This window comes from Callospermophilus lateralis, chromosome 2 (assembly GCF_048772815.1).
Source record: "Callospermophilus lateralis isolate mCalLat2 chromosome 2, mCalLat2.hap1, whole genome shotgun sequence".
Classification (NCBI taxonomy): domain Eukaryota; kingdom Metazoa; phylum Chordata; class Mammalia; order Rodentia; family Sciuridae; genus Callospermophilus; species Callospermophilus lateralis.
This window is the reverse complement of record NC_135306.1, coordinates 13,232,016-13,249,842: the sequence shown is the minus strand read 5'-3', so window position 1 is coordinate 13,249,842 and position 17,827 is coordinate 13,232,016. Positions and strand designations below refer to the sequence as shown.

General features: G+C 47.5%; 1 protein-coding gene across 1 annotated transcript in view; it reads left to right on the top strand.

The window, feature by feature from the left end:
- The first annotated feature begins 7,890 nt into the window (after nucleotides 1-7,890).
- Gsn (gelsolin) overlaps nucleotides 7,891-17,827 on the top strand; it is a 53,152-nt gene continuing 43,215 nt past the window's right edge. The window contains exon 1 of the mRNA XM_076845565.2: nucleotides 7,891-7,944. The gene's annotated coding sequence lies outside the window, so the exon portion shown is untranslated. The remainder of the gene's footprint in view (nucleotides 7,945-17,827) is intronic.

The window sequence follows — 17,827 nt, the reverse complement described above, 5'->3', positions numbered from 1 at the left end:
CATCTTTAAAGGGGGACATGGAGGGCATTTGGAGATCAGTAGAGGGTGGTCAGAGTCCCTAAGGGGGGATATAAAATTAATTTTGATACAGGGCTCCTAGCTGACGAGGGCCTTGGAGAACGGCTGTGTGAGAAACCAAGCACAAGTCTGGCCTAAGCAAAAAGGGAGCTGGACAACTGAGTCCCATGGCATCTACCCAGTGACCTGGATCTTCGGGATCACCTGTCTGAGGTCAGGGTCAAAATAGCAAAACTGCACAAGAAGGAAGGAAACACTTCAGCTTGCCTACCTGATGTGGGCGGCGGTGACCCCCCCCTCCCTGGTAGGGCCTGTTCAGACCCAGAGTTTGGGGAACACCAGGCGGAGGCAAAAAGCTCCATAAGGGGAACGTCGTGCTTCTTGCTAATCAGATCCTGGGTTTCTCAAGTCCAGTGGTTTTCATTTGAGAAAAAAATTAAATTGCTTGATGTGTACAGTGAGTTTCTTACAAGTTACAGATGTAAAATAAGACAATCCCGGGAGTGACTTGCCTGAAGGGCTAAGGAACCCAAGGACAGTTTATTTGATCTTTTGAAACAAATGCCCTCTGGCTGTCCTTGGGTCCAGAGCCCAGGTTGGGGCCAGCACAACCAGAGACTGGGAACACTCCTGGTCCTGTACGCAAGGCATGATCTCACTTAGGGGTAGTTACTTCCATTGTCCCAGTTTGCAGATGAGAACATGGAAGCCCAGAGAAGTGAATGATTTGCCCAGGGTCACTGACAAGACCGAGGCAGGAGAGTGGCGCTCCAGGGGCCCTCCTCAAGCAAGGCTATTTGGATTCCAGCAAAGTGCTGTGACTGCTAAAGTCATGGGTCAGAGAGGAGAGCAAGGAAATGGGGGAAGAGGAAAAAAAAAAAAAAAAATATATATATATATATATATATATTATATATATATATATGGAAAAGAATTTGAGAAGCATAAAAAAGGTGGGGGGAGGAAAAGGAGGAGGAGGGGGAAAGGGAGGGAGGAATAAAGGAGATCAACTTTTGAATAAAGGCTTAATCCTATCAGCTGTCTTTTTTATTTTCTTTTCAAGTTTTTTCAGATTTCTGAGAAGGTACTGCATTGCTGGCCTGACAACACCGAGACACAGAACCACATTTGAAAAGCCCTTTGTTCCGCGTGGTGATAATATAACTCTGTAAATGGTGCGGACCAGTATACAAAGTACTGCCCCTCCCCCCCACTGGTGACCTGCAGGGACAGCTGAATGCCTTCTGGTGCCCTGAGCCTAGAAGAGTAGGGTTGGCCTTTCAGAAACAGCTGGCCTGATTCATCTAGAACAAAAGCCAGCTCTTCCTGCTAAATCCCTGGCAGGCATAGGCTGTGAGGCCACAGGCCCCTGTGCCCCTCTGCAGGAAATGTCTTCTTGATCCAACTCCAATGGTGTCAGTCTTCTGCCTTTGACAGCTTCCCACTGCCCATTCTCCGGGCTTGGCATGTTCCCAGCCCCACACAGGAGGTGGTGCCTCGGGAGGAAATCTGAGTTCTAGTCCCAGTCCTGCCATTTTGCAGCCATGCATTGGAAACAAGGGACTTTGCCTCACTGAGCCTCCAGCCGTGAAGTGGGAGTGTGAAATTTGTTCTTAGGTTTGAAGGAGACAATGCCCAGAGTAGGTACCCAGGCGTCCAGTTGTTCTCCTCTTCCTTGTAACTTGGATGCACTGTGCTGTATGGCTTGGTCCATAACTTAGCCCTTGAACCTTGCAATTCCGCAGGCTGGCACATGCTTACCCACCTTAAACACCTCCCTGCCTTTCCCTAGGGAGCGTCCCATAAGGACACCAGTGGCTGTTTACAGAGCCCTTCTATGCCCAGGCCTTGGCATGGATAATTTCACTATTATCAGAAGAAACCAAAGCACCGAAAGGTTGAGTGAGTTCAAATGTCTGCCAACACCTACAAGAACAGAAATAGCAAGTCATAGAAGATTTTTAGTGTGTGTGTTTAAGGGATTTTATGAATTACTTTTGTGTGTGTGCGCGCACACACGCGTGTACTAAGATTGAACTCAGGGGTGCTTTACTGCTGAGCCACTTTTCACTTTGAGACAGGATCTCTCTAAGTTGCTGAGTGTCTTGCTAAGTTGCTGAGTCTGGCTCCACATTTCTGATCCTCCTGCCTCAGCCTTCTGTGTGTGCCTGGCATGAATTACTTTCTGTTTCTAAAGCATGGCACCTTCTAACCCCTTTAAAAATAGTTCTATATATTTTTTAAACAACTCCACTCCAAATGCCTTCCATATAAGGAAAAGTAAGTAGGGGCAGGGTGTAGCTAAGTGGTAGAGTGCAATACTTAGCATGTGTGAGGTCCTGGGTTCATGTACCAGCAGAGAGATCAGTAAGTTGTTATCAATACTTGTCTCAAGTAGACAAGCAGAGGCCAACATCATGTCTTAACATTGTTGAGATGAAATAAAATAATTCTTGATCCTGTAAAGGAGGCACTGAAAAGAACTTACCTTGCCCTTGGCCTTCTTCACTTTGGCTATAAAAAGATTCTGTGCTTTGGAATCAGATCTGGATTCAAATCCTATTCTATAGTTACAGAGACTGAAGTGGATTACTTATCTTTTCTGAGCCTGCTTTCTGATTTGAAACATGGACAATAACAATGCCTTGCTTAGTATTTACAAAGTTTAACTGAAATAATAAAGTGGCCAGCACACAGAAAGCACTCAAAATAGAGTCATTATAATTGTGATTTGGTTATTATTATTATAAATGCCACTGTGGTAGGGTCAGCTGTATGGAGCTGAAGGGCAGCGGTAGTAAACCCAGCAGAAGGAACAATTGGCACTTTGGGTCATTCCTTGAAAATCTAACCTGGGAGGTGGGCTGGTGAGAGATCTTCTGCTGTGTGATGATCAGTGACCTTTGCTGATGCCCATGTTGTATGGCATCTTACTGGCATTTATGGAGCCTAATTAGAGTCATGCCTGCTGGGAGTCCAGTGATGCAGAAATCCACAAACTTTGGAGCTTAGGACTGAGTTGTTAGTGTTTATGTGGAACTCAGAGTCTTAAGTTCTCATTAAAATAAAAGAACAGGGGCTGGGGTGTAGCTCAGCGGTGGGTGGAGTGCATGCTTAGCGTGCATGGGCCCTGGGTTCCATTCCCAGAACCCAAAGCAACAACCACAAAATAATAAAACAGTGGAACAGACATTCCTGCCGAGGGCATTGGGAAACATTTGGATAGGCAGCTCTTGCCTCCTCCCTTGAGTCCACCATAAGTGTTCCAAATCCCTCTATCTGACCAAACTCTTCTCATTCACTCATTAATCCAATAAGAATGTTGCTAAGCATCTGCTCTGTGCCAGGTATTATTTTGACACTGGGATTATACTGGAAAACCAAGCAAATACACTTTCTCTTTACACTGAGCTCCCAGTCTAATTAGGCAGTACACCATAAACACACAATCTGAATGCAGAGAGTTGAGCAGGGTTGGCAGGGGCAGGAAGAGGACCCAGGACACCAGTCAGTGATGTTCTGGGAAATGATAAACATTAGGTTTACATTAGGTTTACAGATTTTACTGATCTGTGGTATAAATATTCCCACCTTTGCTGATTTCAGGCCACCAACGTGGTATCACTGATGTTATTGGAGTTGGGAAGCAGTGTGCCATAGTATATAAATATAGTATTTCTACCATCTACATAAATAGCTAAAATAACCTTAACAGCATAGACAGTTATGTTGTATAGTAGAATTATTGGGAAGCTATGCTTTGATAATTACCGTTATAATTTATTTAATTATAAGTTTATATGAATTGTTATGGAAGGTTGTGATTAACAGCTGGCTGTAAAAATTCCTGGAGATTTAATAATCAGCTCTTGTGACATAGCATGAGTTGGCTCTAGCACACCAATGAAGCAGGTCCAGGGTGGAACAAAACATAGTCTCCCCCTCCCCAGTCCTTCCAGCTCTGTCTTGCTCCACCCTCCACACCCTTGCTTATTCTGTGCCTTAGCAGAAGAGTCTGTCTCCTTCCTCACCTCCATTCTTACCCTTCCATCCTTTAAAGGTGGCTGAGACCTCCTGCCTGGTGCAACCATTTTCTCTTCCAGGTTTCCCCAAACTTTTTTATGGGAATTGCACCCCTCTGTCCACAGCAGCAGGAGTAGCCAGGTTTGGATGGTATGACCCTGCCACTCTGGCTGACTTTAATTGAAATAAAGAATAGCCATCTAATCCAGGTTAGAATTCGGATCACAAAAAAACAATTGCATCTTGCTGCTGGTAAATACTCATTTATGAAAAGCAGAAATGTTCGTGAGACATGAGGCAGAGGAATGAAGTGGTGGGCAGAGAGGGAAGATGGGGTGAGGGTAAGTTCTGAGTTCTCTTTAGTACCCAGGCTCTACTGTGGTCTAACCCGGAAGCCCAGTTGCATCCCTGTTCTGCATTCCATGGGGTGTTCCTGACCTCCTGAGAGCACATCTTTAAATCATCTTTGATAAGATCCCTGTCTTGCACAGCCACATCAGTGTTTATAGCAGCTCAATTCACAATAGCTAAACAAAGGAACCAACCTAGATGCCCTTCAACACATGAATGGATAAAGAAAATGTGATACATATATACAAATGGAATATGACTCTGCCTTCAAGAGGAATGAAATTATGGCATTTGTAGGTAAGTGGATGGAACTAGAGAATGTCATACTAAGTGAAATAAGCCAATCCCAGAAAACCAAAAGCTGAATCTTTTCTCTGATAAGCAGAAGCTAATCCATAGTGGGGCCAGATGATGGGGAAGATTAAGGAAATTTGGTTTGTGTAGAGGTGAGTGAGGGAAGGGGTGGGGTTGTAGGGATGGGAAGGACGGCAGAAAGAGACAGACATTATTACTCTATATCCGTGTATGATTTCACTAGTGAAGTGACTCTGAACCATGGACAACCAGAGGAATGAGAAGTTGGGCTCCATTTGTGTACTATATGTTAAAATGCATTCTGCTATAAAAATAAATAAATGATTTAATTAAAAAAAATCCGTGTCTTGGCTCTGCTTCTAGGAATCTGCTGTAAGCCACTGGATGATCAGAAAATACATCCTTTCATAACTTATTTTTTAGTTAGCTCTTAGAGAAATCGACAACCCAAAGAGCCCCACTGACCCAGAAGTCCTCCCTGGCCCATCTAGCCTTCTGTGAGTCACTTAACAAGACTCTTGCTGCCTTTCTCTGTGAACATGATGGAAGATGGCCAGCCTCAGAAGGGCATCCTTGGCCTTGAGAGATGACCAGTCTTCACAGGCCCAATGAACCACAATTGTCATGTCCAAGTTCCAATTACAAATTCTGATAATCCAGTTTGGTTCAGGTGTCCACTACTAACGCTGTCAGCTGTGTTGCACGGGATGAAGGTAATAGTATAAACACGGGTGCCCAGTCAGAGCCATCCCTGGAAGTGGCAAGAGGTGTTCTCAAGGAGGGACAGGCACCCCAGTTGTTTCTTGCTTGGCCTTCATGAGGTCTTCATTTCTCCCATCCTCACTGCAGGGAGGAGGTGGTCTTCCTGGCAAAAGAATATATACAAGTTATTCATCAGAGGAGATTCATATCAGCAAGACATCCACTCTGAGGTGAGGATACAGACAAATAGGCCTGACCGATGTCTACACCCAAGGAGTCTAGAAAAGAATAAGGACACGTCACCCAGACAAAGGGGACTTCTAGGCACCCGCACAAGGCAGACGTGAACCAGAAGGAACAGGCTGGGATATATCCTGACCGGCCATGAAACACGTGTGTTAATGCACAAAGCAAAGCACTGGGAACCTGTTTTGGCCCTCCTAAATGAGTAGAGGTTATCATCCCCATTGTCACCCTTTGGTGATAGCCTGTGCCTATGTGCCTTTCCAGTCACCAAATGGAGAAATCACAGGGTTATGGGTGTGTAAGTTCCTGTGCTCTCTCTCTTGGTCTCCATTTCCCCATCTCTAAAATGAGAGGTCGGATCAGATACTCCACAGTTTTTTTTCCTGATTTGATATCAATTCCTGATTTGATATTTTCCAGCTCTACAAAAGTACAGATTCAGAGGTCCACCTCCCACAGGCTCAGAGAAGTCTCTGGGTTTGGAAACGTCCTGTTAGATAATTCCAGGGTATGTGTGTGGCAGAGCTTGTGACCAAAGAGCTCAGAGCCAAGCAGCCTGTGTTTCTGCCTTCCTCCTCCATGACTCCATAGTGAGCCACAAAGAGCCTCTGGGAAAATCAGAGAGGCAGGGAGGGTGTGAGCCTCTCTGGGGGTAGACACCAAGTAGAACTGGGTAGTTGCTCAAGCCATCAAGGATGGCAGAGTGTGACGTAGGACATTGAGCAAAGGAGCCAGATCAAGGATTCTTGCACAGAGGACCAGATTGCACAGTATCCAGAGAGCTACTTAACCCACTGTGGCTTGGCCTCATCATCTGAAAAATGCACGTGATAACACAAACCCTGAGAGGCAGGCAGGGGTGGGGAGAATGACAGTTGATAACGAGCAGGAAGCCTGGAGCCTGATGTGAAGCATCAGAGAAGTGGTGGCTGTGATCTCTGCTGTTATACAAAGAGAGTTGCGCAGGAGGAAGAGCCAGAAGGGATTCCCCAGGCCCTGCGGCTTCCCTGGCTGCTTCTCAATGGAAAAACCAGGAAGGGAGTTCTGCACTTGTTTTCTCTGCCATTTGAACACCACCAGTTTTTCCTGCTCTAATCTCTGGCACCCAGCAGTTATTGACTCTGGTGCATTTTTTTCTTGCATTACACGGAGTTTTACTCTGGTCAAACATGGGGCTGCTGCCAGCAACTAGACTGGGAATGGACACCTTGCCATCTGGTTCAGTCCTCTGTTTGGTACATGAGTTGTCCCATGAGTTGGAGTCATGTAGCACCTGCAAGAGACCAGGGAACTCATGTTTGTACCAGGACTTTTGGGAGAGTGTCCTATGCTCTGCTCCATTATATATGGCTGTTTCTCAAATGCATGTTTGATACTGTTGTGATAAATAAGATCTTTTGTTTGTTTAAAAGTGAACTTGCACTCATCTCTCTGGCCAATGTGGATTTTCTCAATTGCCTAAGATAGTAGGCACCATCACACTACTGAGCACATCCATTTGTGGAGAACACTGTGCTCAGTCTTTCTCCCACTGTGTCTTCCCACTGCTCCATGAAGAGGCAAGTAACTGTGCCCATTATGCAAATGAGTAAACTAAGACTTAGGTATGTTAAGTCAGTTGTCCAGAGTTCCAGGACAGGCAGATGCCAAGGGTTCCAACTCTGAACTTCTGACTCCAAAGCCCCAGCTGTCTGTTCTCATTTTAGGCCAGAGACACACTTGGCGTTTCTGGGTTCTTCATTCTGGATGAAGCTGGGAACGACTCTCCTTCATTCCCTTCCGTGGGTCTATCTGCTTTTGTCACATGTCCTCTACTTTTGTGGGGAGCCCATTTCACCAAAGTCGGCCCTGGGCTGAAATCTGCCGCTGCTGGTCCTAGCTCACCCTACTGAGCTCTTGGGCCGCAACCCAGTTCCAGAGCAGCTGTCTGTCTGTCCACCCAACCCCTAGGCTCCTTCAGACCCCCGCCACAAGTTCCTGGCCTCAGTTTCCTCCCAAGCAGGGAGCTTGCTGCCTTCAAGCAGGGCACAGTGAGGGGTTTCATAAAGTGAAACAGCGCGCTAGAGGACCGCTCGGCTGGATCCAGCGTCTCCATCCTCCCTGCTGCCCTCGGGCGGGGCTGATGCTCCTCCCCCCACCGCTGCCGGCCGGGCCGCCCCGCCCCGAGGGCGGCTCCCGCCCGCGCCCTGCCCACCGGCCGCTCACGCCGCAGCGCCCCTGCCCAGCCGCCCGGAACCAGCTGAGCACAGCTGGACCCAGCAGCCGCCGTCGCCAGCTCCTCGGTAGCAGGTAGGGGTGACCGCCGGGGCGTCGGAGGCCGCGGGATGACCCCTCTCCTCTCCCTCCTCTCCCTCCCAGCTTGCGCGCGTCTGCAGCTCGACCCGGCCGCCGGGCATCGCTGGAGAGGGCTTCCTTGCCCCCTTTGGGGGTCTTCCAGGGTATCCGGGAATGTAGTCCCGGGTCTGGGCAGGAGCGGGGGGTTGGGGGTGGGCAGGCCTCCACCCACAGGCTCCGCTGCGCTGCTGACCTTGCCTCACCCCCGCGGGTGGGGGGACTGGGCCGGGGTCGCCCTCGCACTTGTTTGGTGTTGGAGCGAGAAGGCAGGTGAGTGGCCGCCGGCGGTCTGGGCGGTGGCTTCGCAGAGGTGTCTGCGCAGCGGTTCCTCCACTCCTGGGTAACACCTTTGTCTGCTCTCCCGGGCGATGGGGAGCCTCCACCTCCTACTTCTTTCTGGGACCAGGACTGTTAGAAAGTTCTTCCTTGTATGGGGTTGAAATCTGCAGGCGTCTGTTACCTGTAGGCACTGTCTCCCCCCCCCCCACCCCGGGCTCTGCAGGGTGCGTTACCTTGCCCGACGCACGCGCGAACTCCTTTCAGAGTTGAAGACAGTGATTGGAACCCCCTTCTCGCAGAGCTCCCATCTCTTCTCAGGTCCACCCTCCCCACGACCTAAGTAAACCACCTTCCCTCTGTCCTGTGCATCTAGCTAGCTGCCCTAGGCAGGGCCCAGGGAGAGCCCCAATCCAGGGAAGTCTGAGGACTGGGGTGTGTGTGCGGAGACGTTGGCTCTGCTCAGACACCCATTCCCTATGCTGCCCTCGCACCCTCTGCAGAGCGGAGAGGGCATCTTTAAAACGCCCATCCCTCATCCCTGGCTGTCCCCAATAGAGCTACGTGGAAGGCGGGGCCACAGGGGAGGTGCCTCTCTCGCTTTTGTTTGGCTTTTAGTACTTTTCAAAAGACTTATTAATCCTGTATGTCCTGTTCTCCCAGGACCACATTTCTGACCAGGGCACGAGGACCTTTTGCCCTTTGCCCTTTATACTGACCATAGCTCCTTGGAGACTCACCCCCATCCCCATTCCACAGTGAGGAAACTCTAGGGCCGAGTTCATGGGGCTCTTAGTCACATAGCAGCCAGGCCAGGACCCAGTTCCTACCTGCCCTTTGCTGACTCCTGGCTGGTGGGACTTTCGACTCTTTCTCTGGTATTCCATTCACTGAAGGACCCTGTCCACTCCCGACATACCCTTGGGGTGCTGGCTGATATTTCTTGGGGGATATTAAGGGTAAGTGGCTTGGGACAGAGGAGGAAGGATGGGAAGAGGCACAGTTGGTATCCAGTTTCTTTGAAGCTGCATTTTCCTCTCCCAGAGCGCCCCCCCCCCATTTATAAATGCCTAGGGAAATTGTAAGGAGCTGGGGGAGTTTGGTTTGGCACTTGGGTGAGTTACATAGCAGCAAAGGTTTCCATGTGAACCAGGAAAGGGAACTTTGCTCCAGAATTTTCCATAGTCTTGTTATTATGGACTAATATGAACCCCAGGGGAGCAGGACAATTAGCCTGTCATGGCATTTCCTTCCTTTTCTCCTACCCCATTGTAGTACCCTTCTGGGGCCCAGGAACCATCCTCAAGGTACTTCCCATCTACAGTGGTTGGCACAGCTGTGCCATACTGAGATCAGTTTTAGCTTGTGAAAGGGGTGACTAATTCTGGGGGAACCAGATCTCAGAAGTGAGTAGTTATTTACCAGGAAAAAAAAAAAATGGATCCTAGGGAAAGCTATTCTAAGAAGCAGGGACAGTTTATGCAAAGGCACTGAGGTTTTCTGAACAATCCTCATGGCTACAATGGCGGGTGGGAGGAATGGCTGAGTGGTGGAGTTGGGATTGTAAATGAAGATGGAGCTGAATTATAAACTAAGGACTTGGACTTAATTCTGAAGATAGTGAGGAACTGAGAAAGGTTTCAAAGAGAGCAGTGATAAAAAACTGTTATTAATCTGGTGGCTGATATATGGGATGCAGTGGAAGGTGCTGAATGGGAGGCAGGGAGACCTACAGGAGGCTATCCCTGGTCCAGGTGAAAGGGCAGGCAGGTCTGAACTAGAGCCAAGCCTGAGGGATTGAGCAGAGTGGCACATTCTGAAAGCCCAGCTGAAGGTCTCAGAAGCTGCCACAAATTTCATCTAAGAACAGATAGCAACTGGAGAAAGCAAACCGGGTAAAGCTGCTACATTATTTTCAGTATGGTTGTTTTCTTCCTCTTTGTTAGTTTTAAAACAAGAAAAAAAAAAAATAGAGAAGAGTTCACACGCAATTTTGTCCCTCCAAACCCTCTTCTTCCCCAGAGGCGGCCACTGGTTAACAGTGGTGTGTGCACTTCACTGAACTGTTTGTTACAAGCAAGAGCTGTTGACCAGAGGTCTTCAAGCTTCTTGCCATGCAGGGCCACTCCATGAGGGCAGTTTGGGTCCTTCATGACTTGTGTCCAGGTCATAGAGATGACTTCTGGTGAGACACTCTGTTTTTACAACCTGTGTCTGCAGTTTCTGAGTGTGGATTTGCTTACTAGAGACCACCTGCTTGAGGGAAGTTAGAAGCACTGGCTTAGGAGTACAGCTGCAGTCTTAGTTCTTCTGGGTGACCTTGGGTTCCTCATCTGTAAAATAGAAGGCTTTTGGTCTGCATGATCATGATCATCATTGTCATCAAAAGTTACCTTTTAATATACCACACACTGGAATATTGATTATTTCATGGATTCCTCATAACTGTTCCTTTGGGGCAGATAAGAATGATTCCGTTTTACAGATGAGGAAACTGAGGTTTCCAGAAGTTATATAACGTGCCTCAGTTGTGTGGCTATTTAAGGAGGTGATATCAGGATTCCAGAAGTCTGACTACAGAGCTGTAGCTCTTAATTACTGCACAAAATGTTCTCCCACAGGTTCTGTCTAGTCTGGGCACTGTAAGAGGTGTGGATGTGTGTGTGTGTGTGGGGTGTCTGCTATGGCTGTTAGGAGGGATAGACTTAGTGGCTCAGCACCGTAGCGGAGAGGCCTGGAGGGGCCCTCTTATTAACCACTCCTCCTTTTCTTTACCATCAACAGGACCCCTGAGTTTATGGAGTCTCTTGCATATTTCAGGAAATCGAGGCTCCTAGACACAGACTTTGACGGACAAGGTCATTTAGTGAAATGGGAGCCCAGCATAGACTGGTCCCCTCTTTTCACTATTGGAGCTCTCATTGTGAAAATCTATCTAAAGAAGCCAGGGAAAGTGGGTCCCCTTGTGCCCCTAAGTTATTCCCTGAGGAAGTGTGGGCTAACGCAGAGAAAAGCAGGTCCCAGGAGTTAGGTGATTTTGGGGGGAGGGAAAGAAAGAGAGCAGTGTTTAGGCAGCTGAGGGATGTTAAGTAAAAATATCTCCTGCCTTTCAGTGAGCGAGCGTGTGTCATATTTCAGCTTGATGTGGTTTGTGAAGTTGGAGACCACAGGAAGCTCAGTTCTTGCTCTGACCAGCTTCCCCTCCCCCATCCCCTCTATAGGCCTGCTCGCCCCTGCCCTGTCCAGGACCACATCAGCAATTAAGGGAAGGCAGAGAATAGCAATGGGCGTGGTGGGCAAGGCTAAGCTGCTGGAGGCCTGGGCTTGGGTCCTGACTTTGCCACTGGCAGTGCTTGGTGACTTGAACTGTCTATGCCTTTCTCTGGGCCCCAGACTCCATTCCACACTATGGCTGGACAGCATGATGTCAGGTTTTCAGTGCTGATGGCCTCCAAGTCAAAAGGCTTTGTGTTCAGTGCAGGAGCATGACATCTGCGTGGGTCTGAGAGCAAACAAAATGAGCTCACGGAAGTCACGCACCTAAGTTCAGCTACTCTTGAGTTTGGTCTTTTGGGGCTCAATTGAGGGCCCTCATTTTGCAGACAGGAGATTGAGGCCTAGGATTCATTTGCATACCCCTGTTCTAATAACAAGCAATGATAACGGTGCCACTGTACAGAGATGTTAGCTGTGTGTGTTACCTTTTGCTTCCACTGTTTTTTTTTTTTTTTTTTTTTTTGGCTTTGTTTTGGTACCAGAGATTAAACTCGGGGATGCTCCACCACTGAGCCACATCCCCAGCCCTATTTTGTATTTTATTTAGGGACAGGGTCTCATGAGTTGTTTATGCGTCACTGTTGCGGAGACTGGCTTTGAACTCATGATCCTCCTGCCTCAGCCTCCCAAGCCGCCTGGATTACAGACATGCATCACCGCACCAAGCTGCTTTCACTGTTCTTTGACAGTCTTGTGAAGGAAGAGGACTCCATTTTATAGATGAGAAAACTGAGGCTCTGCCTAGAGAAATGAAATAGCTTTCTTTTTTTCTTTGAGCCTCACAGTATCCCTGAGGTTGTCCTGAGGTGATATATTTTGCTGATGAGGAGAACTAGGCCCAGAGCTGTGAGCTCCCTTGCCCAGGGGTCACCTGGATGGAGAGGTTCCTTCCCAGGCCCTCCTGCTTCCCCTTGGGCTTTGCTTTTTCTGCATCACAGGCACCTCTGCCTCTCTTGTATTCAGTACTTGGATTAAGGAATAAGAACAGTTTTTTCCTGGGTTTCCCTGAAACCCATTCGTCCTAGAGGGATTCAGAAAGAATTTGAGCCATGGAGCCATGTAGGGAACTCTGAGGAAGGACCAGGCCAGGAGGAGTGGCTTCATTTATTCTTTTGAGCTAATTGAACAAATAGTTTTTTTTTTTTTTTTTAACTTTCTAATTTCAACAAATATATCATCTGGGTCAGGCTTATTTGTCAAACAAGGTATATATATATATCCCATATATGTGAGCCTTCAGGGTGGGGCTGGGCCCAGCTTCAGTGGCTGTGGCTGGGCTGGGCTCCCGTTGGCACTCTGTAAATACTAGTTAAATTTGGGGAGTGGCTTAGTGACATTGGTGGCATATGTATTTTTCTCTTTCCTTCTCCATGAACCTTTATCCCCCTTATAATAAATGCTTTTGATGGAAAATTTAGAGGAAAAAAATATTAAAAAAAATAAGAACTGACTGTGATTCTACCAAGCAACCACTGCTAACATTGGGTCCATTTTCTTCCTGATATTTTCAGTGCCTTTGTTTTGATGCCATGTAAAATTGTGGTCAGACTGCTTTTATAATTTTCTATCCTGGCTTTGTGGGGTTTTAAAAGCCTACTATATTTAAGTAGTATAAATGCATATTTAGTTTATTTCACTCTGAATAGATGAGGGGATTAAAATGAAACGATGCATTTTATTAAAATTTTTTTTTTTTTGTTTTTTGACAGTGTTTAGAATCAAACCCAGGCCCTCAAGCAGGCTGGGCAACTGCTAAACTCCATCCCAGCCTTACTGTTTTAAATTATGAAAGTGATTCATGCGCGTAAGACTTTTCATCACTCTCTAACATGCCATCTTTGATGTGCATATACCATGTTTATTTGATAATCCTCTATTATTAAATATTTAGGCTGCTTACAAACACTAGTGTAATGAACACAGTTTTTGTATCTGCATAAAGGTATCTGCACAGTCCAGTGGCAGGAAAGGCTAAAGAGTTAAGATTCCAGGCTGAGAGCAGAGAGAACTTTGTTCTGCTTCCAGTTTCTGCTTTGCACTTGCAATAAGACCTTGAGCAAGTCATGTCTCTGTGCTTTGGTTTCCTCATCTGTAGAGTTAGGATTTCAACACTGAGTTCATAGGAATTTAAAAAATGCTTAACATGGTGCTTGACAAGTGCAGTCCTTCAGGTACTAGGAGTTTCTATTCTCTCATTTGATTCAGAACTGCTTTGGGAAGGGGCAGGGAGGGGTTGGTCATTCCCTTCTATGGATCTGCTCATGTGTTCTTGGCTTCCTGAGTTCGGTTGGGTTGAAGAGTGCTATTTAAGAGGTAGACTTTTGTGGGCTACCCTGTGGCCCTAGCCCCACGCCACCCTTCCCCAGGGCATCTCTGTTTCTCTTACAAAGCATATTCCAATTCCAATGACTGCCTTCTTTCTAGAATATTCTTTCAGAAGTAGGATCAGCCAGCTATCAGCCCAGCTTTTTTAGCAGTGTTTAAAAAGACCATAACATTCATGGTTGTATACAGTTCAGCATTAGGGCTTCATCTGAGAGCTTTTCAGAAATGTGGGATCTCAGGCTCTGCCTTAGAGTTGCCATATTTAGCAAGTTAAACACACACAGGATGCTAAATTAGAATTTCAGATAAAAATGAGTAATTGTTTAAGCACAGTATCCTTCCTGCAATATTTAGGACATACTTCTACCAGAAACTTTCACTGTGTATCCAAAATTCAAGTTTAAGTGGGCATCCTGTATTTTATCTGGCAACCCATCTATTCTGGGCCTACTGAATTCAAATCTGCATTTTCACAAGATCCCCATGGGATTCATGGGCAAATTCAAGTGTGAGAAACATTTCACCAGGGCCCCTGCCATCAAAGTCCAGGGGGAAGTTTTTTGGAAATGAACGAGTTTGTAAAAGAGAATGCCCTATTTGTAAGGAGACTGACTGATCATTCCCAGATCAATCATTTGTACACATCTACATTGTATTTGTTTGTTTTTCTGTTTTTGTTTTGTAGTGGGTTTTGCAGTGCTGGGGATTGGGCCCAGGGCCTTTCACGGGCTAGGCAAACACTCTATCCCTGAGCTGTATCCCCAGCTCTTAGGCTTTTTAAATAGAGGGTCCTTGCACATTGTCAGATGAAGGGAAAAATTCTTTGGTAAGAGGCCCAGGCCTCTCTCAAGGCCTTAGTTTCCTTGTCTATAAAATGGACTACATCCTAAGCATCCCTGCCAGTGCTCAGGCCAGGTCACTCCTCTGCCTCCACACTTATACCTGAAGGACTGGACTTTGTATTCCCAACTCCAGAGACTTCGGTATGTCTGTGGCCACTCTGGGCAGAGGACACTTCTCCTGACTCAAAACAGATTCTTTCCAGACTCCACTTTTATAGCTGGCTCTTAGGAATCAGGAATTGCCTGGCTGCATCTCATGGACCTCATGGACCCGATGTTCATGCTCCAAGACAGCAAGTGTGTTTTCCAAAGCACACAGCAAGCTGTCTGACTGCTGTTCTGCCACTCATGAGATTTCAAAAATACTCACCTAAACCAAAATGCCCTGGGAGGATCAAGGAACTTGGCCATGGTCATGCCCCTAGTTTGTCTGGGCTGTGTGGTCTTGGGTAAGTCATTTCCCTCTCTGACCTGTCCCCCACCTTCCAATCCATGAACTGGGAATGGCACCTTCTCTTGTTCTACCAGGGTCTACTTCTCCACCTGTCTAGGGTCTGATTGGAGCTTTCGTGCCTCCTAATGTGGGTGTGAGATCAGTGACCTAACACTAACACATGAAAAATGTCTCAGGCCCCTTCTCCCCTAGACTAATTAACCCATAACTATGAGTTTCTAGAATCTGGACAATATTTGAAATGTTTATTGCCTAGTTGCAAAGTGAGGCAGGGCCCTCTTTAGCAGAGAGTGACTCAGTAGGAAGCCATCTGAAGGGGGGGGGGGAATATGCCAGAGGGCTTAGCGTTTGGCTTAGATAAATGTTTCCACCAGAAGGTTTTGTGCTTAAGATCATAAACATTATTCTCTGTGTATCTGTGAATGCAAACTCTAGCTCCTGGAGAGGCCCCAGTCTGTTTTTGTCCCTGAGCTAAGAATGATTTTTATACTTTAAAAGAGCTATTTTTAAAAAACAAAAAAGAAATGGGGAAGAATATGCAGCACAGGTTAAGGAGGTATGCAAAGACTTAAGTAGGTATGCCTAGCCCTCTGCAGAGGAGGTTCGCCACCCCGCATCTAGAGCAACCAAAACTTTGTGTTTTTCTGTGAGCAAGAGGCCTAGCCTTACAGTTGACATTTAGTAAGACCAAGGATAGGGGAGGCAGCCTGGTTTGGTGGGTACTGTCCAAACATCTTAGCTGTGTGACTCTAAGTCTTTGTATTTGCTTAGCCAAAGGAGAACAATATTATCTATCTGGTAGAGTTATAGTGAGGCTGAATCATGGCGACTATGGAGTTTAATACTTGGTGCACAGAAAGTGATAACTGCTTGTCGGGGGTGATAGTTTGAATCGGGCATTACTGGACATCGGACACCTGAAAGTTCTCCCAGTGAATTGGGGGTGGTCCCATAGGATGAAAAAAGGCTCTGTCCCAGCCTCCCCCACTCCACCCCAGCTTCCCCTTCTCCACCCAAAGTTCTACAGCAGCTTGCACATTTTGACTAATGGAGCAGACTGAGTTGGGGGGTGGGGCTCTAAATTTAGGAGTAGCTTCCTCATGCTGAGAATGGAAGTGAAGGGTTGCACTCCAAACCCTGGGAGCACAGATTGCCTGCCCACTGTCTGTCCCGAGTGGACCAGCTAAATCTTCCTATGTGCATTTCCTGCCTTTTGTCCCTCTTTGGCCAACTGAGTCTGCACATGTGTGTCACCTGACTTTCATTTCTACAATTTGTAACTTCTTTATGGGACTAGGGACAGGCTACCTAGCTGAGTCTCCCCAGTTTGGTCAAACTGCATAAAGTTCACTATTCATTTTTCCATCTTTGCTTATTTCTGGGATCTGGGCAGGGTCCCTAGGCAACGCTGCTGGTAACGCTAGGGGTGCACTCTGTCCCCTGGGCTGGCCTTCACACCGGTGGACGGCTCTGACGCAGAATGTGCTCCTCACCTTGTGCTGGGAGTTACAATTCAGCCAATAGGCACTGAGTGAGCACCCGCTGGGGTTATGAGTACTGAAAAGAAACCTCTGTCTTTTCTGGCCCTGGTAGGAACTTGTGGGCGGTGGACTAGAGTCAATGGTTTGTGGACCTTGTTTTTAAGTTGCTGTAGCCTCAAGGTCCAAAATGGAAAACAGACCCACTTAGAGTTGGTTAGCTGGGCTCATTGTAAACCCAGCCAAGTTTGAAAACCAGGCCTCCTGCTGTCCTGATCTTGGGGAGAATGAGGTGCTTTTCTTGCCCATAGATGGCAGCATCTGTACTCTCAGCAGGCTCTGTGGGAGTGCGTGTGGACACACGTGTTATGTGTGTGCTAGCATATGATTTCTGTTTTCTTCCTTTAGTGAATCTGGAGCTGTGGTGGCCTTGGCCCAAGGCCAGGCTCTGGGATATATGAGCGGCTGACGTGGAAATACCATTCCAGTGCAGTGTGACAGGGAAGACCTGGGGGCGGTGGGGACTCAGAGGAAACAGTCTGTCTAAGGGTTGTGTGAAGGAGTCAAGGGACAGAGTGCAAGTCGTGTCTGGCTGGAGCCTGGCAGGGTGCAGGTGGAAGACAGGAACCGGTGAGAGCTGAGGCTGGAGGGGTGGGTGGGGGCAGATCATGAAGGGTGATTGAAAAGTATGTTAAGGGTCTTGCTCTTTGTCTGGGGGCCGTACAGGAGCCTCGCAGAGTCTGTGCAGAGGAGAAGCAACTTGGTCTGGGCCTGCTTTGGAGAGGTTGCATTGTTGGGGAGATAGAGGAGGCAGGATAGTGCATGGACCAAGATGCTGGTATCAGGGGTGAGGTGGAGGGGACAGTGAGTGCAGCTGGTGGAGGAGGGCGATCCCTGGCATCTGACCTGGTTCCTTGTGTGTTTGAGGATGGTGGTGCTGTTTGCTGAGAGGGCAACTCTGGGGGAGAGGTGGCACAGAGCAGGTTGCCCGTGGGAGCATAGGCAGCACCTTGGGTGAGCATGAGCATGGGATTTGGGGTGTGTAACAGAGAAGGCGGCTGGATTTGAAAAGTTTCATCTCACCTAGAGTTGACAGAATGTGAAAGGTCATTCGTTTCTCTGCAGGAATGACCAAACCCAACTTTGCTTTAACCTATCCCTTGGAACCGGGAAGTTTCTCCAGGACT